Raw genomic sequence first — 27437 nt, 5'->3', positions numbered from 1 at the left:
TTCTGTCTCGAGATTTGACCTCAGGTCCAACTGTGTTGTGCCGCTTTCCAGCTTTCTTGTGCAGTCGCTTTGATATGGTCACTGAAGCAATAAGACAAAACAGCGTCAACAGTCAACACGTAAACCATTACATTTGCTCAGGGGCCCAGGGCATGGCAATGGCGTTAGCAGATGTTTATGAACATGACGTAAGTAGGCATACCTTTTTATACACAATGTGGGTACTGGGGTATACCCTGGAGTCGTACTGGGGTATACCCTGGAGTCTAGGAGCAACGATAAATGGAAGTAACAAATGGTACTATTTGCGACACTGTGCTATGTGCTTCTGTATATAAAGGCACTGGCAGTGTTTGTATTGTATTGTATTGAACAATCATGAGCGATCCACATTCTAAAAGTGCGTGGCGATTACTGCTCAGAATCCGTATCCGCGGTTACTAATCTAAACATTCACAGCATTCACACATTCACTCACGTCAAAGCACGGACTGAGACACTTTCGTAGTGCCACAGGTACAACTCACCCACCCACCAACCCGTTGGTCAGCGACGATCAGTTGATGCCCCGTCCACTATCGCGGCTTTAACAGATCGGGCAAAGCGGGCGGGAGACAGCTGCGACAGCTGAGTTGGGAGACTGTTGAGTAGAGCAGCGGCTCGATAGCCGAACCGCCGCCTACCCGTTTCCAGCCGTGGTCGCGGAAGGTGAAAGAGGTGGTCTTGCCTGGAGTGTCTCTCCCGGACAGCGCTGTTTGTGACGAACATGGTTGCCAATTCCTCGGGTTCGCCGCGCTGAATGGCTTTGTGGGCGATAACAAGGGTTTGGTAATCAGCCATATGACGCGGGGACAGCCACCCGAGCTTTTTTCGCAGGTCAGAGACATGGGCAAATTTACGGCGACCGAAAATGACTCTAGCAGCGAAGTTCAAAATTTTTTGGAGACGATCGAAATTTTTTTGGGACCCATTGCCATAAACTGAGAGGCAGTACTGGATGCGTGAGATAACGAGTGCTGTCACGAGCGTTCTAATGATGCCATCCGGGAGACTGTGGCGCGCATGGGAGAGACCGATCAACAGTCCCGTACACCGGCGACTGAGTTCGGAGACGTGAGCGTCCCAGGATAGAGTACTGTCAAAAGTGACGCCCAGGTTCCCCACCTGCGCGCACGGCTGCAACGCTGCGTCACGGAACGATACCCTGAAATCTGGCAATTTGCGTAAATTTTGACGACTGCCGACTGCCGGTCCCGAACTGTCGCTGATATATAACACACTTACATTTCAACTTTGTAATCTCACTGCCTCAATTATCAGCAATTAAAAAGGGTTGGAGCGCGAACGCAACCTACCCCGCTAACAAAAATTGTACTCCCGAGTTATCCACATTTGGGATAATCGCAGGGGTCAACCCAACCGATGTGCAATGGAAGGGCCTCGCCCTGGGGGAACCGCCTTCATGATCACGGTATCCCCTGAGCCAGGTAAGTATGAGTTCCGCCGGCGACTTTTCCGTATATATCCCATAGTGACTAAGGAGTACGTTCTTCCAACTAGAAGTTCAAAGGATAGCCTAAAGCTGACACAAAACGTTAAGGGCGCATGCTGCTTTACAAAAATTTGATGGTTCTGAACCCCTTGTCAGCATTGTTCACCTTAAGAGACAGAAAAACGTTACGGCACATTTTCTAAAAACTCAGCATAGAATTTGGTGCAGTACAAAACTGCCCTCTATGAGCTGTATATTAAGTTATAGTTCAGAGAGTAATCTATGGACCGATAGACCAATGACCTGCTGGTCTATCATGGTCAATCATTACCTATTACAATATAAGTCTACCAGTGCAGTTCATTAATCATTAAACTACCCAGAATATTACAAATGTTAACTTATTTGAAGATATTTAAGTCAAGACGTAACATGAACATGACTCAAGTACCTAATGACTCCCATAGCATAGAGTGACATCAGCGAGCTCTAGCGGGCTACACCACCGCCATCTATAAGCCGTTGGTAGTAGGTATCAGGGGGTGTCGAAGTCTAGTAGGAAAATCTGGCAAATTCCCTGCGTGACGTCACGTCGGGGATGACCGACGGCACCTTGCACTGAAAGATACGGCAGAACGGCTATTTTTGAAAAATGATTAAAGATACCTTTGTGCTGTTATGACGCATAAAACGCTTATCAACATGTTCCTCATCATGTGATAAAGGCATATCCGTGGTCGAAAATAGCTGAGCCCCTCCCAATTTCCAACCACCGACCTCATAAGCAAAGGATGTAAGCGTAATCATTAAGGGCGACTTTCCTATACATATCCGTACATATGCGTCCTTATGGAAATCGGTAGTGTGGCGATTGGCGACGCGCGCGACATCTGTGTGGCGACTGTGGCGACACCTGGTGGCTGCTTTTCTGCTGTATGTAGGCATTGGGGTTTTGCCAGATGTGGTTCCTACTGCTACACCACTATGTTGACCCAATACTAGAAAAGTTATTTTGCTAGTAAAAGGCAAGCAAATTGAAAGTTTATTTATGAAATTGCTTATAAATGATTACGAGATAATAATAAATAAATTTTGAATGAATAATTATTTAAATAATCAACCGTGAAACTATATTCTGGTAGGTTTAGTAGAAATAAGTCCGTGCAACCTTGTATTTAGGGCCTTGGTAGGTATATCGATAACAGTGGGCTAGCGGGCTACACCACCGCCACCTATCGGAGGTTGGAGAAATTCGCCGCCTCTCCAGCTATCATATTTCATGAGTGACTGAGAATGCTGAAACTTCTCATTTGAGATCAATTGAGACGAGCCTCGTAAGATCGCAATATGGCGGAGAGCAGGGCATAGGGCACTGAGCAGGACACGAGGTATGCACTGGACAGGTCAGGGTTCAGAGCTGGGTATATTGGACATTTCAGGGAACAGGGAAGGACACGAGGCATGACACAGGGCAGGGTATAGGGGGCATAGTTTGGAGAGCAGGGCAGAGAACAGAACAGGGTACATGGCAGATAGTCATCCGTTCCGTGCTTCTATCCTCAGGATACTGAAATCCTTCTCCTCCACGCTGCAACCCCCCTCCGGGCTGGACAGGCAACTTTATCTCATGCGGGCTGCTCCCTTGGAGCGGCACCGCTGCTCCTGAGGGGGCGCACCCCTTAGCCGGGTGCAGTGAGTGCCTTGGGGCTGGGTGACCTGTCCTCTGGACGGGCTCAGCCCCGGCGACTCACTAGGGTGTCTGCCCAGACCAATGTCTCCCCTTATTCCTATCATCCTTCCGGCTCTGCAATGGTTTTGTCAGACCGAAAGGGCCTAACCCAACAAAACAAACAAACAAGGCAGATAGCGGGGAACAGGACATGACACATTACAGGGCGAGGCAGTGACCCGGGACACGCTTCATGTTTTAGCTGTCGCCACTCTAAAAGCTAACAGTGCAACTACGACGGTTGCTGAATGAATAGCGTCAACATTATAGTGACCACTGAGGACGTGGAAATGACTATGGTATTTGGGGTTCAGGTGAGTAGGAGTGCTGTGACGTCATCTTTTGTGTTACAGATGTGGGTGGTGAAGCTGGAACACGTTTAGTGGCAACGACCATACCATGCTCAAAATACCAGTTCCCGTCCGATCACTGAAGTCAAGCAGCATCGGGCCCGGTTAGTACTTGGATGGGTGACCGCCTGGGAACACCGGGTGTCGTTGTCATTTTCGCTTTGGCAGTGAGGGCTGTGACGATCGTCTATATTTTCCACTGAATGCTTTTTTCGTATATGGCCTTTGCGGAGCAGTCTGGAAACATCTTCATAGTTGTTTGGATTCAACACCTTGATACTTCGCAAGATTCTTCTCCGTAGTGAAAGACTCTTGGCACTGAAGTCATCGCCAAAGAGTCAAAGACGTTAACGCACCATTGTTTCGCATTGCGGAGATCGCGTTGTCGTCAAACGGTAGTGATGTGACCTGCCCTGAAAATGCAGTTTCTGTCTTGAGATTTGACCTGAGTCAGGTCCAACTGTGTTGTGCCGCTTTCCAGCTTTCTTGTGCAGTCGCTTTGATATGGTTATTATGGTCACTGAAGCAATAAGACAAAACAGCGTCAATAGTCAACACGTAAACCATTACATTTGCTCAGGGCATGGCAATGGCGTTTTGATACATCAGGCATGACATACATATGAGTGATCATGAAGGCGGTTCCCCCAGGGCGAGGCCCTTCCATTGCACTTCGGTTGGGTTGACCCCTGCGATTATCCCAAATGTGGATAACTCGGGAGTACAATTTTTGTTAGCGGGGTAGGTTGCGTTCGCGCTCCAACCCATTCTTAGCTTACATAAGCGGTGAACTGAAAGAAGCGTTAGTGAAGCAAGAGTACCTATGTTGACGGAACATGTTTGTAACATACATGTTATGTAGATACATGATCTATGCATACCTGTATGCGTAGATACATGTATCTACGCATACTTGATGTAAGAAGCCCAGACATCTCTCAAACGCCGTATTCCTCAACAAGTCATCGTGTCGTGTCGCGGTGCCAACTGCCACCGCCGGCCCGGCGCGGTTCACGGTACACTACAAACACAGCTGCGCGCCATAAAACTAGCGCCGCGAGCGCCGGAAATGCGGTCCCCCGGTCCCGAATCACCCACACACGCGCTCATACGGAAACACACACAACACACAGCACGACACATTATACCAATCCATGAAACCAAACGATTCTATCACAACCTGCATAGACAATTTCTGCAAGCATGCTTAGGGTCTTCCTGCCCAAGTCGTTCCGAATGTGCTGCAAGTACCTTTTGGTAGAGCAATGAGAAATTATATAGGGTGCTACGGAGCCTAATGTCAAGACTAAATAACTTATTGGTGGGAACATGGGCCTCACCGGGATGCCCAAGTTACCCATGCTGCAGATTTGCTTTACGTCATACGTGACTTGCCGAGCTGTCGGTTCATGCTTTAAAGACTTAGACCTAGTGTGTCTGCTGCCTAGCGTCTTTGTCCCATTTTGGCAGAGACCCGGGACACGCTTCATGTTTTACCTGTCGCCACTCTTAAAGCTAACAGTGACGACGACGGTTACTGAATGACTACCGTCAACATTAAAACCATCGTGTTCACTCGGGACGTGGAAATGACTATGGGATTTGCGGTTCATGTGAGTAGAAGTGCTGTGACGTCATCTTTTGTGTTACAGATATGGGTGGTGAAGCTGGGCCCCCGTTTTCGACAACGTCCATACCATGCTGAAAATACCAGTTCCCGACCGTCCGATCACTGAAGTCAAGCAGCATCGGGCCCGGTTAGTACTTGGATGGGTGACCGCCTGGGAACACCGGGTGTCGTTGTCATTTTCGCTTCATCAATCGGGGCCTGCATTGTATGTATGCATGTATGAATTGAATTGACATCAAAAGCCTTCCACATATGGCGTGGCGATTACGGCTTTTCGTGACGATTGATGTGATTGTTTGATGATTGATGAGATGTGATGATTGTTTAGGACAACTTAACAGCAACGCCGACAACCGTCAACAGTCAACACGTAAACCATTACATTTGCTCAGGGCATGGCAATGGCGTTAGCAGATGTTTATGAACATAAGTAGGCATACCTTTTTATACACAATGTGGGTACTGGGGTCTAGGAGCAACGATAAATGGAAGTAACAAATGGTACTATTTGCGACACTGTGCTATATGCTTCTGTATATAAGGCACTGGCAGTGTTGGTGCCGAACTGTCGCTGATACACTACACATATACATTTCCACTTTGAAATCTCACTTCCTCACATATCTGCAATTAAAAAGGGTTGGAGCGCGAACGCAACCTACCCCGCTAACAAAAATTGTACTCCCGAGTTATCCACATTTGGGATAATCGCAGGGGTCAACCCAACCGAAGTGCAATGGAAGGGCCTCGCCCTGGGGGAACCGCCTTCATGATCACGGTATCCCCTGAGCCAGGTAAGTATGAGTTTCGCTGATTGATTGATTGATTTTTGAATTTTGGGCATTTCGGCCATACTGACCATTTCATGCCCTTGTTGTGTTATTCTATACTAAACTGTGGATTTTTTATAGCCTTGTGAAAAGATCTATGTTTCGAAGAAAATGGAATAAAAGATCTTGCAAACCGTCTTCTGAGTCTCCAAGAATTGTAGCCAATGTGAATGGTAAACCGTGCCTGTTGCAATGGTTCCGGAGTTGGTGCCTTTCCCTTTCGTATTTTTGACACTTGATGATTATGTGTTCGACTGTAACCGGGGTTCGGCATGCATTACATGTTGGTTGAGCATCGTGTTTGTAAATGTAACTGTGTGTGTACCAAGTATGTCCCAAGCGGAGCCGAGCTAATACCTTTTCTTCTTCCCTATTGTTTCTGCTTGAACTCTGCCATTCAGTAATATCTTTTTTAATACGACGAAGTTGCGTTGCTCGAGTTACCTCCAACCATTGCTTTCTCCAAAGACGAAGTGTTTTTTGTCTAAGAACTGTTTTAATGCTTTGATATTCAATTGGAATATTTGTGATATGAGTAAGTGCTAGTGCATTTCTGGCGTATTTGTCGGCTTGGACATTGCCATGTATGCCGCTGTGCCCAGGGATCCAAATAAACTTGATTTGTACACCATTCGTTGATAATGTTTGATGTAAGTTATATATGTGTATGTGCAATGGCGATGACGGATGTTTACTTTGTAAAGATTGAATAACCGATCGGGAGTCGGTGCATATTACTACTTTGTTCCATTGTTTGTTTTGTGTGAGTTTCAGTGCCTCAAGCACCGCGTGCTGTTCTGCGGTGAATATACTTGTTTCATTTTGTAAGCGGATTTGAGATACTATTTGTTCATCACTATTGTAGAAAATTGCATTGGACGTGCGATGACCACTTTTCGAACCATCTGTGTAGATGAAGTGGAAGTCCTGGAATTGCTCACGTACTTGGTAAAATTGTTGCTGTACTTCTTCTACTGTCATATGTTTTTTCGAGCAATCAAAAAGGAATAAGACTTCCCTGTCTTTTCTACGCCATGGTACTATGTTAAGCTTCGGAAGTGGTAAAATGTTTGGTTGGATATAGTTTAAGTCAGTAGAAAATTTTCTACCTCGAGAAGCAATAGTGAGGCCGGATCTTCTCTCTGCCGGACCTAAGTAATTGTGATGTATGAAGGGTAACACACGAAGAGATGGGTATGTGCTGTGATATGGATGATATGAAAGTTTTGCTATAAAGCGCAATGATTGTTCCATTCTTCGAATTTGCAGGGGAGGTACGACCGCTTCAACCTGAAGAGATGGAATTGGAGTGGTCTTCATGGCGCCAATGGCGATACGAATAAAGGTGTTCTGTATGGTGTCTAATTTTTTAAGTGTATTTTCACTGGCCCCTGAATAAATAACTCCTCCATATTCTATGATGGGCAAAACTATGGCCTTGTACAATCGAAGCATTGTTTTCCTATCCGCTCCAAACTCCGTGCCTGCTATGCACCTGAATAAATTCAGACGCTTGGAGCATTTGGCTTTAACATGTTGTACGTGTTTTACCATGCTAAGTCGAGAATCCAAAACTATTCCAAGGAACTTAAATGAAGCTACACGTGGAATAATGTTGCCAGAAAGCCGAAGATGGGATGTATCACGCATATGAGTATTTTTCGTAAATGTCATGACAGCTGATTTGGCTGGTGAGAAAACGAAACCATTTTTTCGAGACCATCCATCTATGTTATTCAAAGCTATCTGTAATCTAGGAATGGAGTGTTCAGAATCAGAATCTGTACACCAGATAGCACAATCGTCTGCGAATAAAGAGTAGCTAATACCTTGAGGAACTGTGTCGAAGAGATCGTTAATCATTATATTAAACAAAATTGGAGATAAACAGCTTCCTTGCGGCAAACCATTTTCAAGTGAATAGATATTGGAGTGCAGAGAGCGACACCGTAATCGAAAGTGGCGCATACCAGAAAGAAATCCTACTAGATAATGAGCCAGGTGTCCTCGTAAGCCAAGACGATGTAGTTTCCAAATCAGTGCAGGTCTATATACCATGTCATATGCTCTGGATATGTCTAAAAATACTGCAGTTGTGTGTCTTTTGTGTTTAAATGCCTTCCTGATGTCTGTTTCTAATCGTACAATATGGTCATATGTGGAATGATTTTTTCGAAAACCACTCTGAAATTTTGAAAGTAAATTATTTGTCTCTAAAAACCATTCAAGTCTTTTACCCACCATCCGTTCAAATATTTTTCCGAAACAGCTAGTCAACGATATCGGACGATAATTCTCGGGATTTCTCCTATCTTTCCCAGGTTTAGGCAAAGGGATAACATTTGCCGATCGCCATTCTTCTGGAAAAACACATCTTGTCCACAACTCGTTCAAAGTAAATAGCATGAAATTCAAAGTATTGTCGGGTAAGTGTCGGAAGAAAGAGTAGTGTAGCTTATCTGGCCCTATTGATGTGTTTCCGGTGGAGGAGATCGCATCAAGTAGTTCCGATAAGGAGAAAGCGTCGTTATAAGCTTCTGTGTTGTTGGACCTAAATGCATTCGGAGGTAGAGTAGACGTTCTTCTGAATTCTTCAATAAATCCCGCTCTATAATTCGTAGTCGAACTGTAGCGAGAAAATGTCTCTGCTATTGTATTTACTACTTGTTGTGGTTCCGTAATGGTTGCATTATTTATGTGAAGTATTGGAAGGCTGGAAAACGTCCGTTTTCCGGAAAGCGATCGGACCAGTGACCATATTTTGCTAAGTGGCGTCTGTGTGTTGAATTGTGATAAAAAGGATCGCCAAGATGCCTTTTTTGCTTCTCTGATGATTCTTCTGCATTTTGCTCTTTCTCTGTTACGTAAAATTAAACTTTCCTCGTCGCGGAGCCGCAGGTATCTTCGAAAAGCCCTTTTCCGTTTGGCCAACGCCCTAGCTACTTCCGAAGACCACCATGGAACTCGTTTCCTTCCTGGTGGCGTCGTGGTTGGAATCGAGTTGTTTGCGGCTGACAAAATTGTGTTTGTTAAGAAGGTGATCCCTTGTTCTGGAGAATGAAACTGTTCGTGGTCAACCGCACAAAACTCTTGAAACTTAGCCCAGTCTGCCTTCTTCAAATTCCACCGAGGAATAAAAGCGGAAGTAGCATCGTCATCAGATCGGAAAGTTGTACAAAGCTTGATTAGATAGTGATCACTGTGGTGAACATCTGTATCCACTATCCAATCAAAAAGGGCAGCGATTTGTGGAGAACATATCGAAAGATCGATTGCAGATTCACTGTTGTGTGCTAAAGAAAAATGTGTGTTTTCTCCTGTGTTAAGGAGAACCAGGTGATTCGTGTCGAGAAAGCGTTCAACTATTTCACCGCGATCATCGGGTACTCTAATGTTGCGGCCCCACATCGGACTGTGGGCATTAAAGTCTCCGAGTAAGAGAAATGGATGTCGGAACTGTGCTATTAGACGGTTGAGATTTCTTTCAAGTGTGTGGTTATCTGTGTTCGGAGGAATGTAGATGGAGCAAATGTCTAAATTCCGTCCGTGCAAACGGATAGTGCAAGCCACCGCTTGCAATGGAGTGTTGAGCGTTATCAAATCATGTACGTAGTCATTGTTGATGTATAAAGCGGAGCCGCCGTGGCGCCGCTCTCCTTCAGTCTCATCGTATCGATATAACGAATAGTTGAACAGCGAAAAGTTATATGGATCGGTTGGAAGTAACCATGTTTCTTGTAGCGCTATTACTATGGGTGCTAGTAGAAGAAAGATCATTTTGCTTTCGGCCCAGTTCGAAACTAGGCCTCTGCAGTTCCACTGGAGTATGTTGTTTATTGTTGTTCTAAGAGTGAGTACCTGTTTGTTACACCACGACGGGGCGAAGCCCAACTAGACGCACGGTTGTGGCCCATTGCTACTCGGATAGGTGGACGTGACGTGCGTGTGCCTGAGGACTGTCTATCCTCTGATGGAGGCTGGGGGCGGGATCCTTTCGTGCGCTGGACCCTCATCCATCCTGCAGTGGAGCGACCAGCTCCGGTGGAGGGCTTTGGCTGCTGACCGATCTCCTGTGAGACCTCGGGCTGTGAGTCGGGAGGGGAGGAAGGCATTGGGTCACCAAAAATGGTCTCGGTTGCGGCGTTGGTGTTCGTAGATGTGTTCGTAGAGGCAGTCAGGGGTTTCAGACACTGAAGAGGGGGGAGTGCTGAGATCGGGTCAGTCTGAGTACTGCATGAGGTGGTCTCTGTACGGGCGGCCTTGGCATAAGACCGACCAGGAGCCGGAGTGGCTGTTTCGGCTTCCACACGGCGACGAGCGTCGGGGTAGGAGCAGCCGGACTGAGCTTTGATCTCGCAGATACGCTTTTCTTTCTTCCACGTGGGGCACTGTGAGGACGAGACAGAGTGATCGGGGCTACCACAGCTCAAGCAAGAGACTGGCTTAGTACATTCGGAGTTTTCATGAGGAGCCTCACCACATCTCTGACAGCGAGCAGCCTGGCGACAAGTGGAGCTACCATGTCCAAATCGTTGGCACTTGAAGCACCGGAGTGGGTTTGGGATGAACACCCGGACATCTTTTTTGAGCCAACCGATGGCTATCTTTTCGGGCAGGGTCGTGGTGTCGAAAGTGAGGACCAGCAAGCTGGTGTCCCGTCGCTGGCCATCACGGAAGGTCGTCAGTCGTCTGATGTGGGACACTCCCTCTCCTCTCAGCTCGGACAAGATCTCAGCTTCGGACATGTGGCGCAGTTCGGGGGCGAAAATCGTGCCTTTCGAGGAGTTGCGAGACTGGTGGAGAGAGACTGTCACCTTCTGACCACAGAACATGGTTGTCTTCAGGAGTGCTTTTGTGTCCCTTCGATTGTGTGTTTTGATGACGAGAGTGCCGTTAGCTGGAGCTTCTATGTCTTGGCCATGCTGTCCACAGATAGCAGCGATCTGCTTCTGAGGCCAGAAAACGTTAATCTTCCGGAAAGAGAAGTCGCTATCGGTAGCCTTAACAACCAGAAAGGAGCCGTCGAGAGACAAGTACGGTTCGAGTGGAGAGCGATCAACCGAATCACAGGCAGGTGCGTTGGCCAAGTTCGTGCGCGGGTCAGAGCTCCGGGAGTGGTCGGTGGACGGGCGAGGGTCATGGCTCCGGGCGAGGTCGGTAGACGAGCGAGGGTCAGAGTGCCGGGCGGGGTCAGAGGTCAGGTCAGCGGTCAGGGCGTGGTCAGTGGACGAGCGAGGGTCGGTACCGGGTAGATCAGTCGAAGGGTGGGTAGAGGAGGGAGGGTTGACGGTCGGACGGGAGTCGGTGTCCATGGCAGGGGGAGGAGTCGGATTTAGAGGGGAGTCAGAGTCGGATTCGGAATAGGAGTCGGATAGCGGGCGCTGACGGCGCCGCTTCCCCATCGTGGGGCAACTGGATGCGGTTGTGGGCAGTGAGGGGGGTTGAGTTGGAACAAGTGGTAAAAGGTTTGATGTGAGGGGTGGGGACGCGCGTAGGAGAGCTCTCAAAACAAACCCGTGAAATGCCAACTGCCGAAGCAAGTTAACGATCACCTTAGCCTGTGATGAGTTTCGCCGCCGATTTTTCCATATATATCCCATAGTGACTGAGGAGTACGTTCTTCCAACTAGAAGTTCATAGGATAGCCTAAAGCTGACACAAAACGTTAAGGGCGCATGCTGCTTTACAAAAATTTGATGGTTCTGAACCCCTTGTCAGCATTGTTCACCTTAAGATTCAGAAAAACGTTACGGCACATTTTCTAAAAACTCAGCATAGAAATTGGTGCAGTACAAAACTGCCCTCTATGAGCTGTATATTAAGTTATAGTTCAGAGAGTACCTAATCTATGGACCGATAGACCAATGACCTGCTGGTCTATCATGGTCAATCATTACCTACTACAATACAAGTCTACCAGTGCACTTCATAAATCATTAAACTACCCAGAATATTACAAATGTTAACTTATTTGAAGATCGTAACATGAACATGACTCAAGTACCTAATGACTCCCATAGCATAGAGTGACATCAGCGGGCTCTAGCGGGCTACACCACCGCCATCTATAAGCCGTTGGTAGTAGGTATATCGATAACAGTGGGCTAGCGGGCTACACCACCGCCACCTATCGGAGGTTGGAGAAATTCGCCGACTCTCCAGCTATCATATTTCATGAGTGACTGAGAATGCTGAAACTTCTCATTTGAGATCAATTGAGACGAGCCTCGTAAGATCGCAATATGGCGGAAAGCAGGGCATAGGGCACTGAGCAGGACACGAGGTATGCACTGCACAGGTCAGGGTTCAGAGCTGGGCACAGTTGACAGTTCAGGGAACAGGGAAGGACGCGAGGCATGACACAGGGCAGGGTATAGGGGGCATAGTTCGGAGAGCAGGGAAGAGAACAGGGCACATGACAGATAGCACGTGCACGGAACAGGATATGACACATTCCAGGGCGAGGCAGTGGCCCGGGACACGCTTCATGTTTTAGCTGTCGCCACTCTTAAAGCTAACAGTGCAACTACGAAGGTTACTTAATGAATTACGTCAACATTATAGTGACCACTCAGGACGTGGAAATGACTATGGTATTTCGGGTTCAGGTGAGTAGAAGTGCTGTGACGTCATCTTTTGTGTTACAGATGTGGGTGGTGAAGCTGGACCCCGATTGTTGGCAACGACCATACCATGCTGAAAATACCAGTTCCCGTCCGATCACTGAAGTCAAGCAGCATCGGGCCCGGTTAGTACTTGGATGGGTGACCGCCTGGGAACACCGCGTGTCGTTGTCATTTTCGCTTTGTCAGTGAGGGCTGTGATGATCGTCTATATTTTCCACTGAATGCTTTTTTCGTTATGGCCTTTGCGGAGCAGTCTGGAAACATCTTCATATTTGTTTGGACTTAACATCTTCATGCTTCGCAAGCTTCTTCTCCGTAGTGAAAGACTCTTGGGACTGAAGTCATCGCGAAAGAGTCAAAGACGTTAACGCACCATTGTTTCACAATGCGGAGATCGCGTTGTCCTCAAACGGCAGTGAATAGTGATAGGTATGACCTGCCCTGAAAATGCAGTTTCTGTCTCGAGATTTGACCTGAGTCAGGTCCAACTGTGTTGTGCCGCTTTCCAGCTTTCTTGTGCAGTCGCTTTGATATGGTCACTGAAGCAATAAGACAAAACAGCGTCAACAGTCAACACGTAAACCATTACATTTGCTCAGGGCATGGCAATTGCGTTTTACTTTTGATACATCAGGCATGACATACATATGAGTGATCATGAAGGCGGTTTGTTAGCGGGGTAGGTTGCGTTCGCGCTCCAACCCATTTTTAACTTACATCAGCGGTGAACTGAAAGAAGCGTTAGTGAAGCAAGAGTACCTATGTTGACGGAACATGTATGTAACATACATAATATGTAGATACATGGTCTATGCATACCTGTATGCGTAGATACATGTATCTACGCATACTTGATGTAAGAAGCCCAGACATCTCTCAAACGCCGTATTCCTCAACAAGTCATCGTGTCGTGTCGCGGTGCCAACTGCCACCGCGGGGCCGGCGCGGTTCACGGTACACTACAAACACAGCTGCGCGCCATAAAACTAGCGCTGCGAGCGCAGGAAATGCGGCCCGCCGGTCCCCCGGTCCCGGCTCACCCACACACGCGCTCAAAGGGAAACACACACAACACACAGCACGCCACATTATACCAATTCATGAAACGATTCTATCACAACCTGCATAGACGATTTCCGCAAGCATGCTTAGGGTCTTCCTGCCCAAGTCGTTCCGAATGTGCTGCAAGTACCTTTTGGTAGAGCAATGAGCAATTCTATAGGGTGCTACGGAGCCTAATGTCAAGACTAAATAACTTATTGGTGGGAACATGGGCCTCACCGGGATGCCAAAGTTACTCATGCTGCAGATTTGCTTTACGTCATACGTAACATGCCGAGCTGTCGGTTCATGTTTTAAAGACTTAGACCTAGTGTGCCTGCTGCCTAGCGTCTTTGTCCCATTTTGGCAGAGACCCGGGACACGCTTCATGCTTTAGCTTTCGCCACTCTAAAAGCTAGCAGTGACTACGACGGTTACTGAATGACTAGCGTCAATATTGAAACCATTGTTCACTCGGGACGTGGAAATGACTATGGTATTTGGGGTTCATGTTAGTAGAACTGCTGTGACGTCATCTGTTGTGTTACACATATGGGTGGTGAAGCTGGATCCATGTTGGCAACGACCATACCATGCTGAAAATACCAGTTCCCGTCCGATCACTGAAGTCAAGCAGCATCGGGCCCGGTTAGTACTTGGATGGGTGACCGCCTGGGAACACCGGGTGTCGTTGCCATTTTCGCTTCATCAATCGGGGCCTGATTGTACATATGTATGCATGTATGAATTGGCGTCAAAAGCCTTCCACATAAGGCGTGGCGATTACGGCTTTTCGTGACGATTGATGTGATTGTTTGATGATTGATAAGATGTGATGATTGCTTAGGACAACTTAACAGCAACGCCGTCAACAGTCAACAGTCTACACGTAAACCATTACATTTGCTCAGGGGCCCAGGGCATGGCAATGGCGTTAGCAGATGTTTATGAACATGACGTAAGTAGGCATACCTTTTTATACACAGTGTGGGTACTGGGGTATACCCTGGAGTCTAGGAGCAACGATAAATGGAAGTAACAAATGGTACATACTATTTGCGACACTGTTATGTGCTTCTGTATATAAGGCACTGGCAGTGTTGGTGCCGATTCCGAACTGTCTTAATACACAACACATTTACATTTCCACTTTGTGACCTCACTTCCTCATTTATCAGCAAATTAAAAAGGGTTGGAGCGCGAACGCAACCTACCCCGCTAACAAAAATTGTACCAAGATACCTATAAATAACAGGTACGGTCAGAGTTTGAGATATGGAAGCACTTAATCACGACAAACATTGCGCAGATGAAACATATCTTGACGCAAATATTCAGCTGAGGTCGTAGTTTAGCATTAGTTTGATTGCGTCATAACAATAATAAGACTGTGAGACTAACGTGTAAGATGTGTTTTATGACGTCAAAATTACATCATTTTTACCTTGTTAACGAAAATGTATAATGCACTAGATCAAACCACGTCGAATGTTTTTGGCAAGGTATATTGGTTTTCGGGACATTTGAAAGTTAAACGCGGTCCGTCCGCGGATATATTTATTATTCATAGGCATCGTGGATTGTTGCGTGGTGCTCATGGGGCATCAGTTGGTGATTGATAACATTTTGCTTTGATTTCTGATTGCTGATGATTTAAATTCTATGATGGTTTACTGTGCGGAACCTTCGTGTAGAAATGGGTCCAGGAGAAGAAATAACCAGGCGCCCGGCACCAAATATCACAAGTTCCCAGCGGATGAAGTGATGGCAAGGTGATGATGGCAGATCATTAAAAGAGGGGAGCCATTTCCGAAGAACTTCTGCCAGTATTGTTTGTGTTCTTCGCCTTTTTTTAACTGCTGACTATGAAAGAGGCCTCAGGTCAGAACTGCTTAAGTTGCCTCCGCAGTATTCTGCCATGAAGCTGCTACCTACATCAGTCCCATCCAGGAACCTGACTCGTCCTCCAAGGTAAAGGCCTCACCTGACTACACTGCATGCGGTTTTCGCGGGTTTGCGGGTTTTGCGTAGTATTGTTGTAGTAAAAACAATGTTTTTGTGATATGTTTTGGTATTATAATTTAGTTAATATAAGAGTTTTATTAACTTTTGTATATAGCTAATGTTAAAGTTAAATTATGTCTTTTGTTTCTAGATCGATATTTCACAAAACACGCAAACCTGCAAAAAACGCATGCAGAAAACGCATACCTAGGTAGAGTAGCCAGGCCTTAAGTGTGCCCATCAGATATTTATGAGTTTACCTATCGGTTGAATAGCAAATCTGTATACACTTTACGGACAGCTCTCTTTTCAGCTGTCCGGATTGGTGAATAACCCATTTTTGAGGGACCTTTTTTGGCAATACATTAAGGTGTAGATATGTATAAGCATGTGCTGTGAATGGAAGGTTAGAGTTTTATGAATGGAGAGCTCACCTTTTCCATGATAAGTTTTGTTTTGTTTTCCATACCTAACCTACCAATTTTTGTGCCTGTCTTAGTAAGTTTGATACCAAATGAGTTTCCCACCAGCAGGGACAGGGATGAAGTTGCTCAGCTCAGATCAGATCAGATGGATAGTTGGGTATAGTCAAAATTACCCCATTTTGCCTTTTTTGTTATAAGGAAAGCTCAGCTGAACAAACAACTTAATTTTGAACTTCTTGTTAGCTCTGAGTTACCAGCTAGAATAGACATCATTAATTTCACGTATTTAGCAGTAAGGGTTTGTTACTAAAGTTGGTTATTTTTACAGAGTCACAACACCAAGGAGTGGTGCTGCTACACAGAGAGGCATGGGTGGAGAATGTTTGAAAAAGTTACCCCGGCCGGCGACCGATAGTCGGAAAGACGCGACTAAGCTCACGTTGTTGTCAACGATCATCATAAACAAACCCCTATTCGCTATTCTGACCCATGGAAATGGAATAATGGACGTTGTGTTTGTTCAAGGGTGAGCGTTGTATCCGACATTGTATCATTCATAACATTGTTGGCGATAATTGAAAAGGCGATTTTCTTTTAAGTGATTTTTTACTTAAACTTATGCAATTTCACAACATATCCAATCCATATCTATCATGTGTCATTATGAGTAAATGTTGCGTTTTCAGCTTTTTATTGTGTCTCAAAATAGCTACAAAAAGATGACAGCTCACCTCATAGGAGCTTTACAGAGAAAATTGAACGTTCGAACCAAAGCACTGAAATGGGTCACTGATATCCAGGGACACAGTCTCTTTCAATGTTGGGTGGCTAAGACAAACAGGGAGTCTATCCAGGGATATCGACCGGTCCCGGTCTCGTAGCTCAATCGCTTGAGCGTTGGACTCCGCGTGGCGAGAGCACGCGTTCCGGTTACAACAGTCCGAGCTCGACGCGTGACGGACGCTCGGTGTATGAGCATCCTGACGGCTACGCCCTGACGGTATGGCTGCGGTTTGTGGCAGGCCAGTCGAAGGCAGTGAGGTCAAGCAGTGGTTCTAAAAAAGTGCGCCGAAGGCGCGCCAAATTTTCGAAACTGAACACGATTTGAGAGCAATCTTGGCATTGGCAACCACACGCGGGTCCTAGGGCTCAACGCCACCGCATGGTAAGTTGAGTACTTAAATAGTGTAAATACTAAATACCCTCCTGATTTGCAGTATTACGCCCATGGCAGTCAACATCCGAAAAACGACAGTTTTCTTTTCTCGTATGGTGACAGCTTTTAGGATTTACAAGAGTGGAAAAGTTACCCCGGCCGCGCCGGGGTAGGCTGAAAGTTACCCCGGCCACGGCCGGGGTGGCCGGGGCAGGTTCTCCACCCATGCAGAGAGGTGGAGAGGAAGATGAGTCAAGGCAGGTGCAAGAAGAAGGAGAACAAGCAGCTCCCAAAGACTCATCACTCCAAGCAGAAGAATGCCTGCATTCAGATGCATCTGTACAGACGAAGTGTGAGCCTTCAAAGTACGTCGTATCTTATTTAACTTATTTCAGATACATTTCAAGTATGTTATTTATGTACACATGTATATGACTTTACTAGAAAATAGGTGCAGTTTGAAACATAGATTTAATTCCTGTCATTGCCCAATATTGGTGGAAGATTGGTTAAGAATATCCTCCTCAAGCTCAGTGTTACTATAAAGTCAGGAATAAAAATTGGTAATTCCTTTATAGCACAGTACCTGTGGATTGTAGAATATTAGTTACAATCAGTACTCACCCACATGAATGAAACACATCTGCACCCAGGCCCCCCCCCCCCCCACCCCCACCCATGCTCACATGAATAGCTGATAGCACCCATGATAGCTAAAGTTACTTCTGTATTTTGAAATCCCTTTCTTGTTCTGATGATCGTTTTGTCCTAACAGGTGTACCAGACGGACGCCGTGCCTGACGTCTCGCAGCCGGAGCCCGACGCCGTGCCTGCGGCGCAGCCGGAGCTCGACGAGGAGCCGCCGCCGCCTCCGCAGCTGCTGGAGCTGGAGGAGGTTTGCCCCGCGCCCACGGAGGAGATCCCGGAGGGGACTGAACACCTGGTGCAGGAGCCGGACGACGAGCCGTCGCCGGATGCTGAGGAGGAGGCAGAACGGGAGCTTCTGGACGCCGAGCTCGGAGAGGCGTGCCATGACACGGGTGAACCTGAACAGGTAATGGAGCCACGTGAACCAGACTAGCGAGCTGGTCTCCCTGCTGGCAGAGGCAGGTTCAGTCCACATCCCGGGTCAGCCGTCTGGTGCCCGTGATTGTGAAACCGGAGTGCTGGCGTCCGACAGTGCTCTGGCTCACGTCGCAGGTTACGTTGCGCGAAAGCGCCCGCGATCCCTCGGCGCACCCTCCGCCCATGCCGAGGACGTCCCTGTCCAGGCACTGTGGACGCGGCTGCGCAGTGTTGGAGGCATGACTGTTCCCACCGAGTCTTTCTTGGAACTGTGCAGGGAGCTCGAGACCTGTTTCTGTGCCTACCACGCGATGCACCCCGATGAGCTCAGTCGAGAGCGCGGCGTCATCCGCAACGCCACCCGTATGATGGCCGAGAAATATTCGCGGGGCGTGCAGTGTGACAAAATCCTGAAAGTGTTCGTTCGTGTGCGAACCTTTATCCGCCTGCGAACAGCGAACTCGACTCGACGTGCGGAGACGCTGGCTAAGCGGAAGGTGCGGAAGCTGCGTCACCACGCACAATAAACAGATTGGCAGAGGCACACATCATTCATTACATCGCGATATTATTTATTGATCTCTTGAGCCTTTCTTTTTTGTTACAGCTGGGTAGTCGTTCAGTTTGTGCCTGACTCGAGTTTCCAGACCTTCTGCTAGCTACCGTCTCCACACGGCGAACTGGGTCCAATTTGTGACAGATGCTCGAAAATGCGTCCGTGTACAGTGAGGGCGGAAATGATGTGATGTCGCCTAGGAGCCCTAATTGTTCTCGACCGTGTCGTGATGCATCGTTTTCATGATTCGTTTCCCTTAAACTAGCTTGACTGTTTGCTGGCAACGAGCCATTTCATGTTGCACACATCTGCGATGATCGACGGCCAGCGCCTGCTGGCGGCACCGCTGCCGCCGCCCAGCGCCGCCTCTGCCCGCCGCCGGCGCCCAGCAGCCACCTGCGGTAGAGGCTGTCCCCGACGCTCCCCGACGCTCACGCCGAAGGCGCCTCGCGCGGCGTCGCCTCCAAGTTCGGTGGGGCGCAATCTCTTACCGCGGGCGAGGGGACAATTGAGCTTCATGTTGCACAGTATTTGTTGATTTCCGTTATTGTCCGCAACAATTGTCTCAAGGGAGAGATGTGATGTCGTCTGATGTAAGATGATATGTGATGTGATGGAGATGTGATTCCGTCTACCCACTAACCCCTCCCCTCGCTGAATACAGCTCTGTTCCTGATAACTTTTCTATAATGCGCATTGTGATAATCGATAATCGGACTAATTCAGTGACTTAATAACGACAAAGACCAGAGCAATTGGATGCAAAAATATTGCGTGTGTTCGTGTTTTAGATGCAACAAACGAAGGGCTTGTTATGCCGTACGAGCTAACGTGTAGTTATCGAGCGTAATACCTGTACATATACAATACCTGTACAGGTACAAGGCATTAAAAATACTTGTGTCATGTATATAACGCATTGCGGCGGCGGCGCCCAATACGTAAATGCGAACTCGATGCCTAAACGCGAACGCTGGGCGCCGCCGTCTCTCCGCTATCATAAAAGATACCGAGGGGATGTCCAACCCTGCTTTCGGCATCCGGAAAATCGGGGAGAATTAACCGGGATCAGCGAGAATTATCGGGGATCACGTTCGGTATCGCGACAACGAGACATGCTGAAGATAGGCGCTCACCAATAATTCTCCGACGGATAATAACCGAGGGACAATATTTTCCGGGTACCGAAAGCACCCCAGGGCCCAGATATGATATCCCCTAGCGGCCCCGCGCGGGCCGGATCACGTGACCTGACTAGGTGACAGGAAGCGAAATGAAGCAATGTCAGAGCTATGGTGCAATCTTCCATTGTCCAAACAGTGGTGCCAGAACCGCAAGCACGTAACGCCATGTCCAGAATGAATAAACCCATTAGAATCACGTATGCCCATCTTAAAGGATAGGCGGACTGGAGTGTTAAATACTGCGATTTTTCCCTGTTTGCAATCAAGACATGGCAAAAATCGATACGGATCTGGAAAAAGGACTAATTATGCTTCAATATGCCCCAAGTTTCATATTTGTATTCTCAATTTCAAGCAAAATATCTTAAATCGAAGTTGGGCCAAAACTGCCGTTTCCCCCATTGTTAACAATGGTGAAGGGAAAAGTGAAGGGAAAAGTCAAGCGCGCGTGACGTCACCGGCGCTTGACGCTACCAACGACTCTGACTGGGGGCCGAATTGTACTCCCGAGTTATCCACATTTGGGATAATCGCAGGGGTCAACCCAACCGAAGTGCAATGGAAGGGCCTCGCCCTGGGGGAACCGCCTACATGATCACGGTATCCCCTGAGCCAGGTAAGTATGAGTTTCGCCGGCGATTTTTCCGTATATATGCCATAGTGACTAAGGAGTACGTTCTTCCAACTAGAAGTTCATAGGAGAGCCTAAAGCTGACACAAAACGCTAAGGGCGCATGCTGCTTTACAAAAATTTGATGGTTCTGAACCCCTTGTCAGCATTGTTCACCTTAAGATTCAGAAAAAAAACGTTACGGCACATTTTCTAAAAACTCAGCATATAATTTGGTGCAGTACAAAACTGCCCTCTATGAGCTGCATATTAAGTTATAGTTCAGAGAGTAATCTATGGACCGATAGACCAATGACCTGCTGGTCTATCATGGTCATTGGTCAATCATTACCTACTACAATACAAGCCTACCAGTGCAGTTCATAAATCATTAAACTACCCAGAATGTTACAAATGTTAACTTATTTGAAGATATTTCAGTCAAGACGTAACATGAACATGACTCAAGTACCTAATGACTCCCATAGCATAGAGTGACATCAGCGAGCTCTAGCGGGCTACACCACCGCCATCTATAAGCCGTTGGTAGTAGGTATATCGATAACAGTGGGCTAGCGGGCTACACCACCGCCACCTATCGGATGTTTTAGAAGTTTGCCGCCTCTCCAGCTATCATATTTCATGAGTGACTGAGAATGCTGAAACTTCTCATTTGAGATCAATTGAGACGAGCCTCGTAAGATCGCAATATGGCGGAGAGTATGGCATAGGGCACTGAGCAGGACACGAGGTGTGCACTGCACAGGTCAGGGTTCTGACTTCTGAGCTGGGCACAGTTGACAGTTCAGGGAACAGGGAAGGACGCGAGGCATGACACAGGGCAGGGTATAGGGGGCATAGTTCGGAGAGTAGGGCAGAGAACAGGGAACATGACAGATAGCACGTGCACGGAACAGGATATGACATATTCCAGGGCGAGGCAAAGACCCGGGACACGCTTCATGTTTTAGCTGTCGCCACTCTTAAAGCTAACAGTGCAACTACGACGGTTACTGAATGAATAACGTCAACATTATAGTGACCACTCAGGACGTGGAAATGACTATGGTATTTGGGGTTCAGGTGAGTAGAAGTGCTGTGACGTCATCTTTTGTGTTACAGATGTGGGTGGTGAAGCTGGACCCCGATTGTTGGCAACGACCATACCATGCTGAAAATACCAGTTCCCGTCCGATCACTGAAGTCAAGCAGCATCGGGCCCGGTTAGTACTTGGATGGGTGACCGCCTGGGAACACCGGGTGTCGTTGTCATTTTCGCTTTGTCAGTGAGGGCTGTGATGATCGTCTATATTTTCCACTGAATGCTTTTTTCGTTATGGCCTTTGCGGAGCAGTCTGGAAACATCTTCATATTTGTTTGGACTTAACATCTTCATGCTTGACAAGCTTCTTCTCCGTAGTAAAAGACTCTTGGGACTGAAGTCATCGCCAAAGAGTCAAAGACGTTAACGCACCATTGTTTCACATTGCGGAGATCGCGTTGTCCTCAAACGGCAGTGATAGGTATGACCTGCCCTGAAAATGCAGTTTCTGTCTCGAGATTTGACCTGAGTCAGGTCAAACTGTGTTGTGCCGCTTTCCAGCTTTCTTGTGCAGTCGCTTTGATATGGTCACTGAAGCAATAAGACAAAACAGCGTCAACAGTCAACACGTAAACCATTACATTTGCTCAGGGCATGGCAATTGCGTTTTGATACATCAGGCATGACATACATATGAGTGATCATGAAGGCGGTTTGTTAGCGGGTAGGTTGCGTTCGCGCTCCAACCCATTTTTAACTTACATAAGCGGTGAACTGAAAGAAGCGTTAGTGAAGCAAGAGTACCTATGTTGACGGAACATGTATGTAACATACATGTTATGTAGATACATGGTCTATGCATACCTGTATGCGTAGATACATGTATCTACGCATACTTGATGTAAGAAGCCCAGACATCTCTCAAACGCCGTATTCCTCAACAAGTCATCGTGTCGTGTCGCGGTGCCAACTGCCACCGCGGGGCCGGCGCGGTTCACGGTACACTACAAACACAGCTGCGCGCCATAAAACTAGCGCTGCGAGCGCAGGAAATGCGGCCCGCCGGTCCCCCGGTCCCGGATCACCCACACACACGCTCAAAGGTAAACACACACAACACACAGCACGACACATTATACCAATTCATGAAACCAAACGATTCTATCACAACCTGCATAGACGATTTCCGCAAGCATGCTTAGGGTCTTCCTGCCCAAGTCGTTCCGAATGTGCTGCAAGTACCTTTTGGTAGAGCAATGAGAAATTATATAGGGTGCTACGGAGCCTAATGTCAAGACTAAATAACTTATTGGTGGGAACATGGGCCTCACCGGGATGCCCAAGTTACTCATGCTGCAGATTTGCTTTACGTCATACGTGACTTGCCGAGCTGTCGGTTCATGCTTTAAAGACCCAGTGCGCCTGCTGCCTTATAGCGTCTTTGTCCCATTTTGTCAGAGACCCGGGACACGCTTCATATTTTAGCTTTCGCCACTCTAAAAGCTAACAGTGACTACGACGGTTACTGAATGACTAGCGTCAACATTGAAACCATCTTATTCACTCGGGACGTGGAAATGACTATGGTATTTGGGGTTCATGTGAGTAGAAGTGCTGTGACGTCATCTTTTGTGCTACAGATATGGGTGGTGAAGCTGGATCCATGTTGTTGGCAACGACCATACCATGCTGAAAATACCAGTTCCCGTCCGATCACTGAAGTCAAGCAGCATCGGGCCCGGTTAGTACTTGGATGGGTGACCGCCTGGGAACACCGTTGTCATTTTCGCTTCATCAATCGGGGCCTGTATTGTATGTATGCATGTATGAATTGAATTGACATCAAAAGCCTTCCACATATGGCGTGGCGATTACGGCTTTTCGTGACGATTGATGTGATTGTTTTATGATTGATGAGATGTGATGATTGTTTAGGACAACTTAACAGCAACGCCGACAACCGTCAACAGTCAACACGTAAACCATTACATTTGCTCAGGGCATGGCAATGGCGTTAGCAGATGTTTATGAACATAAGTAGGCATACCTTTTTATACACAATGTGGGTACTGGGGTCTAGGAGCAACGATAAATGGAAGTAACAAATGGTACTATTTGCGACACTGTGCTATGTGCTTCTGTATATAAGGCACTGGCAGTGTTGGTGCCGAACTGTCGCTGATACAGTACACATATACATTTCAACTTTGAAATCTCACTTCCTCACATATCTGCAATTAAAAAGGGTTGGAGCGCGAACGCAACCTACCCCGCTAACAAAAATTGTACTCCCGAGTTATCCACATTTGGGATAATCGCAGGGGTCAACCCAACCGAAGTGCAATGGAAGGGCCTCGCCCTGGGGGAACCGCCTTCATGATCACGGTATCCCCTGAGCCAGGTAAGTATGATTTTCGCCGCCGATTTTTCCATATATATCCCATAGTGACTGAGGAGTACGTTCTTCCAACTAGAAGTTCATAGGATAGCCTAAAGCTGACACAAAACGTTAAGGGCGCATGCTGCTTTACAAAAATTTGATGGTTCTGAACCCCTTGTCAGCATTGTTCACCTTAAGATTCAGAAAAACGTTACGGCACATTTTCTAAAAACTCAGCATAGAATTTGGTGCAGTACAAAACTGCCCTCTATGAGCTGTATATTAAGTTATAGTTCAGAGAGTAATCTATGGACCGATAGACCAATGACCTGCTGAGTGCTGGTCTATCATGGTCAATCATTACCTAATACAATACAAGCCTACCAGTGCAGCTCATAAATCATTAAACTACCCAGAATATTACAAATGCTAACTTATTTGAAGGTCGTAACATGAACATGACTCAAGTACCTATTGACTCCCATAGCATAGAGTGACATCAGCGGGCTCTAGCGGGCTACACCACCGCCATCTATAAGCCGTTGGTAGTAGGTATATCGATAACAGTGGGCTAGCGGGCTACACCACCGCCACCTATCGGATGTTGGAGAAGTTTGCCGCCTCTCCAGCTATCATATTTCATGAGTGACTTGCATGAGAATGCTGAAACTTCTCATTCGAGATCAATTGAGACGAGCCTCGTAAGATCGCAATATGGTGGAGAGCAGGGCATAGGGCACTGAGCAGGACACAAGGTATGCACTGGACAGGTTAGAGTTCAAAGCTGGGTACCTATATTTGACATTACAGGGAACAGGGAAGGACACGAGGCATGACACAGCCACAGGGCAGGGTATAAGGGGCATAGTTCAGAGAGCAGGGAAGAGAACAGGGTACATGGCAGATAGCAGGGAACAGGACATGCCACATTCCAGGGCGAGGCAAAGACCCGGGACACGCTTCATGTTTTAGCTGTCGCCACTCTAAAAGCTAACAGTGCAACTACGACGGTTGCTGAATGAATAACGTCAACTTTATAGTGACCACTCAGGACGTGGAAATGACTATGGTATTTGGGGTTCAGGTGAGTAGGAGTGCTGTGACGTCATCTTTTGTGTTACAGATGTCGGTGGTGAAGCCGGACCACGTTTGTTGGCAACGACCATACCATGCTGAAAATACCAGTTCCCGTCCGATCACTGAAGTCAAGCAGCATCGGGCCCGGTTAGTACTTGGATGGGTGACCGCCTGGGAACACCGGGTGTCGTTGTCATTTTCGATTTTTCAGTAGGGCTGTGATGATCGTCTACAGTTTTCACTGAATGCTTTTTTTCGGTATGGCCTTCGCGGAGCATTCTGGAAACATCTTCAGAGTTGTTTGGACTCAACTTAATACTTCGCAAGCTTCTTCTCCGTAGTGAAAGACTCTTGGCACTTAAGTCATCGCCAAAGAGTCAAAGACGTTAGCGCACCATTGTTTCACATTGCGGAGATCGCGTTGTCGTCAAACGGCAGTGATGTGACCTGCCCTGAAAATGCAGTTTCTTTCTCGAGATTTGACCTGAGTCAGGTCCAACTGTGTTGTGCCGCTTTCCAGCTTTCTTGTGCAGTCGCTTTGATATGGTCACTGAAGCAAAAAGACAAAACAGCGTCAACAGTCAACACGTAAACCATTACATTTGCTCAGGGCATGGCAGTGGCGTTTTGATACATCAGGCTGCAGGCATGACATACCTATACGTGCATAGACGATCCTGCAAGCTTGATTAGGGTCTTTCTGCCCAAGTCGTTCTAAATTGTGCTGCAAGCACAGTCAATCGCAGAAAAAATGTGTGGTTTCAATCGTGGTAACGCTTTGCTTCTAGCTTAGGAACGATTTACCAGGCTACAATGAAATTTGGGATGTAGCTTGCAGTGTCGCCATCACTGCAGCCTCAAGTTTATATTTTGGCCAACTCGTGGATCACTCCGTAAATAAGAATTGTCAGTCAAAGCCATCTGTTGAGATTAGTCAAACCGCACATTACTTAAACGGTGGTCTGTACCCATTTGTAGAGCAAAGAGTAATTCTATCAGGTGACACCGAACCTGATTTCAAGATACCTACCCAACACTTGTTGGTGGGACCATGGCCCTCACCGGGATGTCCAACTTCCAAGTCAACTATGTTGCGGATTTGCTTTATGTGACTTGCGGAGCTGTCGGTTCATGCTTTCGAGACCTTCTGTGCTTGCTGCCTAGCGTCTTTGTCCCCATCAACACATCTAATGTTCAACTGAGACACAAGACGCGCCCCTGCCATTCCGTCCCGGCGGTGCACACAGGGCCGATCGCCAGGTCTAGCACGACATGGGTTAAAAAATCGAACTTTGTGGATGTGCAATGAAACCTATACCAATTTGTTCAAAAATGATCATACTACATTGCTGTGGTCTTTGTTTTCCAACACAATGGCTATTTCATGGCGAAAGCTCAGCTTAAACACGAACTTCGGAATCGTTTGGACCGAACTCGTCCCCCGCACTCTTCGACAACGTATCTTTGATCCACGAAAACAATCACAATTTGAGGAGGAATTCCACATTTATATACATCAAACGATAGCTCCGGGTCTGCAGAACACACCTAACCACATGAAAATGGCGAACTCTTACTTGGTTATGATGTATTGGCACCGCAAAGATTTAAAGACGAAAATATAATTTCACATAATTGATGTCACACACAAATATAGACTTCTAAAAAAAGTACCGCAGAGTACCGCTTCGAAAATCTCGGTACATGTCAATGATTCATTGCACTACAAGATCCGACAGTCATTTTTTGCGACTTTTTGCGACTTTGGATGTAGCAGCCAAACATCAACCCGCGCCGGACCGGTGCTCGGCGTCAAACGCGCCGGGCCGGGAGGTGTTGATTGAACACTCCCCTTCTAACTCGGCTCTTGGGCCACATAGCGACACGTAGTAAGTGGCATTCGAAAGAGCGCCCGAAATTCCAGATGGAGTAATTAGTCATTTCTAGGTCAGGTCAAAGGTCACGTCACCAGAGGTCATCAAAGGTAGAATGTTGCATTTATCAACATTTATCGAAAACCGGCTCTTACATCGGGGACCAATAGAGCTACATCGTTGCGGAAAAGTGCATTCAATTGCTCTTTTAGCGGCCTTTCTGAAATAAGCCCTCAGATTTGGCTTAACCCTCGCCCCTAGTGGTGTTTTTCCAGCCGCGAACGTATAGAAGGGGTCCGTTGGACCCCCCGCCGTTTCGCCCCTGATCGAGCTAGAGCTTCGCGGAAAAGACGAGCGTGTTGCCCG

The 27437-nt window shown here is 47.2% G+C and overlaps 1 long non-coding RNA gene, 10 other non-coding genes and 2 pseudogenes across 11 annotated transcripts; 9 read left to right on the top strand and 4 right to left on the bottom strand.

The window, feature by feature from the left end:
- Positions 1–1328: 1328 nt before the first annotated feature.
- LOC122388565 lies at positions 1329–1495 on the bottom strand. Its single transcript, XR_006257828.1, has one exon. It is a non-coding gene; the product is annotated as a U1 spliceosomal RNA (small nuclear RNA).
- Positions 1496–3605: 2110 nt separating this feature from the next.
- On the top strand, positions 3606–3724 carry LOC122388554. Its single transcript, XR_006257818.1, has one exon. It is a non-coding gene; the product is annotated as a 5S ribosomal RNA (ribosomal RNA).
- Positions 3725–4171: 447 nt separating this feature from the next.
- LOC122388567 lies at positions 4172–4338 on the top strand. The gene has a single exon (XR_006257829.1). It is a non-coding gene; the product is annotated as a U1 spliceosomal RNA (small nuclear RNA).
- A 916-nt stretch (positions 4339–5254) lies between these two features.
- On the top strand, positions 5255–5377 carry LOC122388558. Its single transcript, XR_006257822.1, has one exon. It is a non-coding gene; the product is annotated as a 5S ribosomal RNA (ribosomal RNA).
- A 459-nt stretch (positions 5378–5836) lies between these two features.
- Positions 5837–6003, bottom strand: LOC122388561. Its single transcript, XR_006257824.1, has one exon. It is a non-coding gene; the product is annotated as a U1 spliceosomal RNA (small nuclear RNA).
- A 6706-nt stretch (positions 6004–12709) lies between these two features.
- On the top strand, positions 12710–12828 carry LOC122388557. The gene has a single exon (XR_006257821.1). It is a non-coding gene; the product is annotated as a 5S ribosomal RNA (ribosomal RNA).
- Positions 12829–14276: 1448 nt separating this feature from the next.
- On the top strand, positions 14277–14395 carry LOC122388552. Its single transcript, XR_006257816.1, has one exon. It is a non-coding gene; the product is annotated as a 5S ribosomal RNA (ribosomal RNA).
- A 3127-nt stretch (positions 14396–17522) lies between these two features.
- LOC122388551 lies at positions 17523–18886 on the top strand. Its single transcript, XR_006257815.1, has 2 exons — positions 17523–17648; positions 18059–18886. It is a non-coding gene; the product is annotated as an uncharacterized LOC122388551 (long non-coding RNA).
- Positions 18887–20580: 1694 nt separating this feature from the next.
- On the bottom strand, positions 20581–20712 carry LOC122388566 (annotated as a pseudogene).
- A 1139-nt stretch (positions 20713–21851) lies between these two features.
- LOC122388572 lies at positions 21852–21970 on the top strand. The gene has a single exon (XR_006257833.1). It is a non-coding gene; the product is annotated as a 5S ribosomal RNA (ribosomal RNA).
- A 1441-nt stretch (positions 21971–23411) lies between these two features.
- LOC122388559 lies at positions 23412–23529 on the top strand (annotated as a pseudogene).
- Positions 23530–23982: 453 nt separating this feature from the next.
- LOC122388560 lies at positions 23983–24149 on the bottom strand. Its single transcript, XR_006257823.1, has one exon. It is a non-coding gene; the product is annotated as a U1 spliceosomal RNA (small nuclear RNA).
- Positions 24150–25274: 1125 nt separating this feature from the next.
- LOC122388563 lies at positions 25275–25393 on the top strand. Its single transcript, XR_006257826.1, has one exon. It is a non-coding gene; the product is annotated as a 5S ribosomal RNA (ribosomal RNA).
- Positions 25394–27437: the final 2044 nt, after the last annotated feature.

Source organism: Amphibalanus amphitrite, unplaced genomic scaffold (genome assembly GCF_019059575.1).
Source record: "Amphibalanus amphitrite isolate SeventyFive unplaced genomic scaffold, NRLGWU_Aamphi_draft 000326F_arrow, whole genome shotgun sequence".
Lineage (NCBI taxonomy): Eukaryota > Metazoa > Arthropoda > Thecostraca > Balanomorpha > Balanidae > Amphibalanus > Amphibalanus amphitrite.
This window is presented reverse-complemented; position numbering and strand designations above follow the sequence as displayed.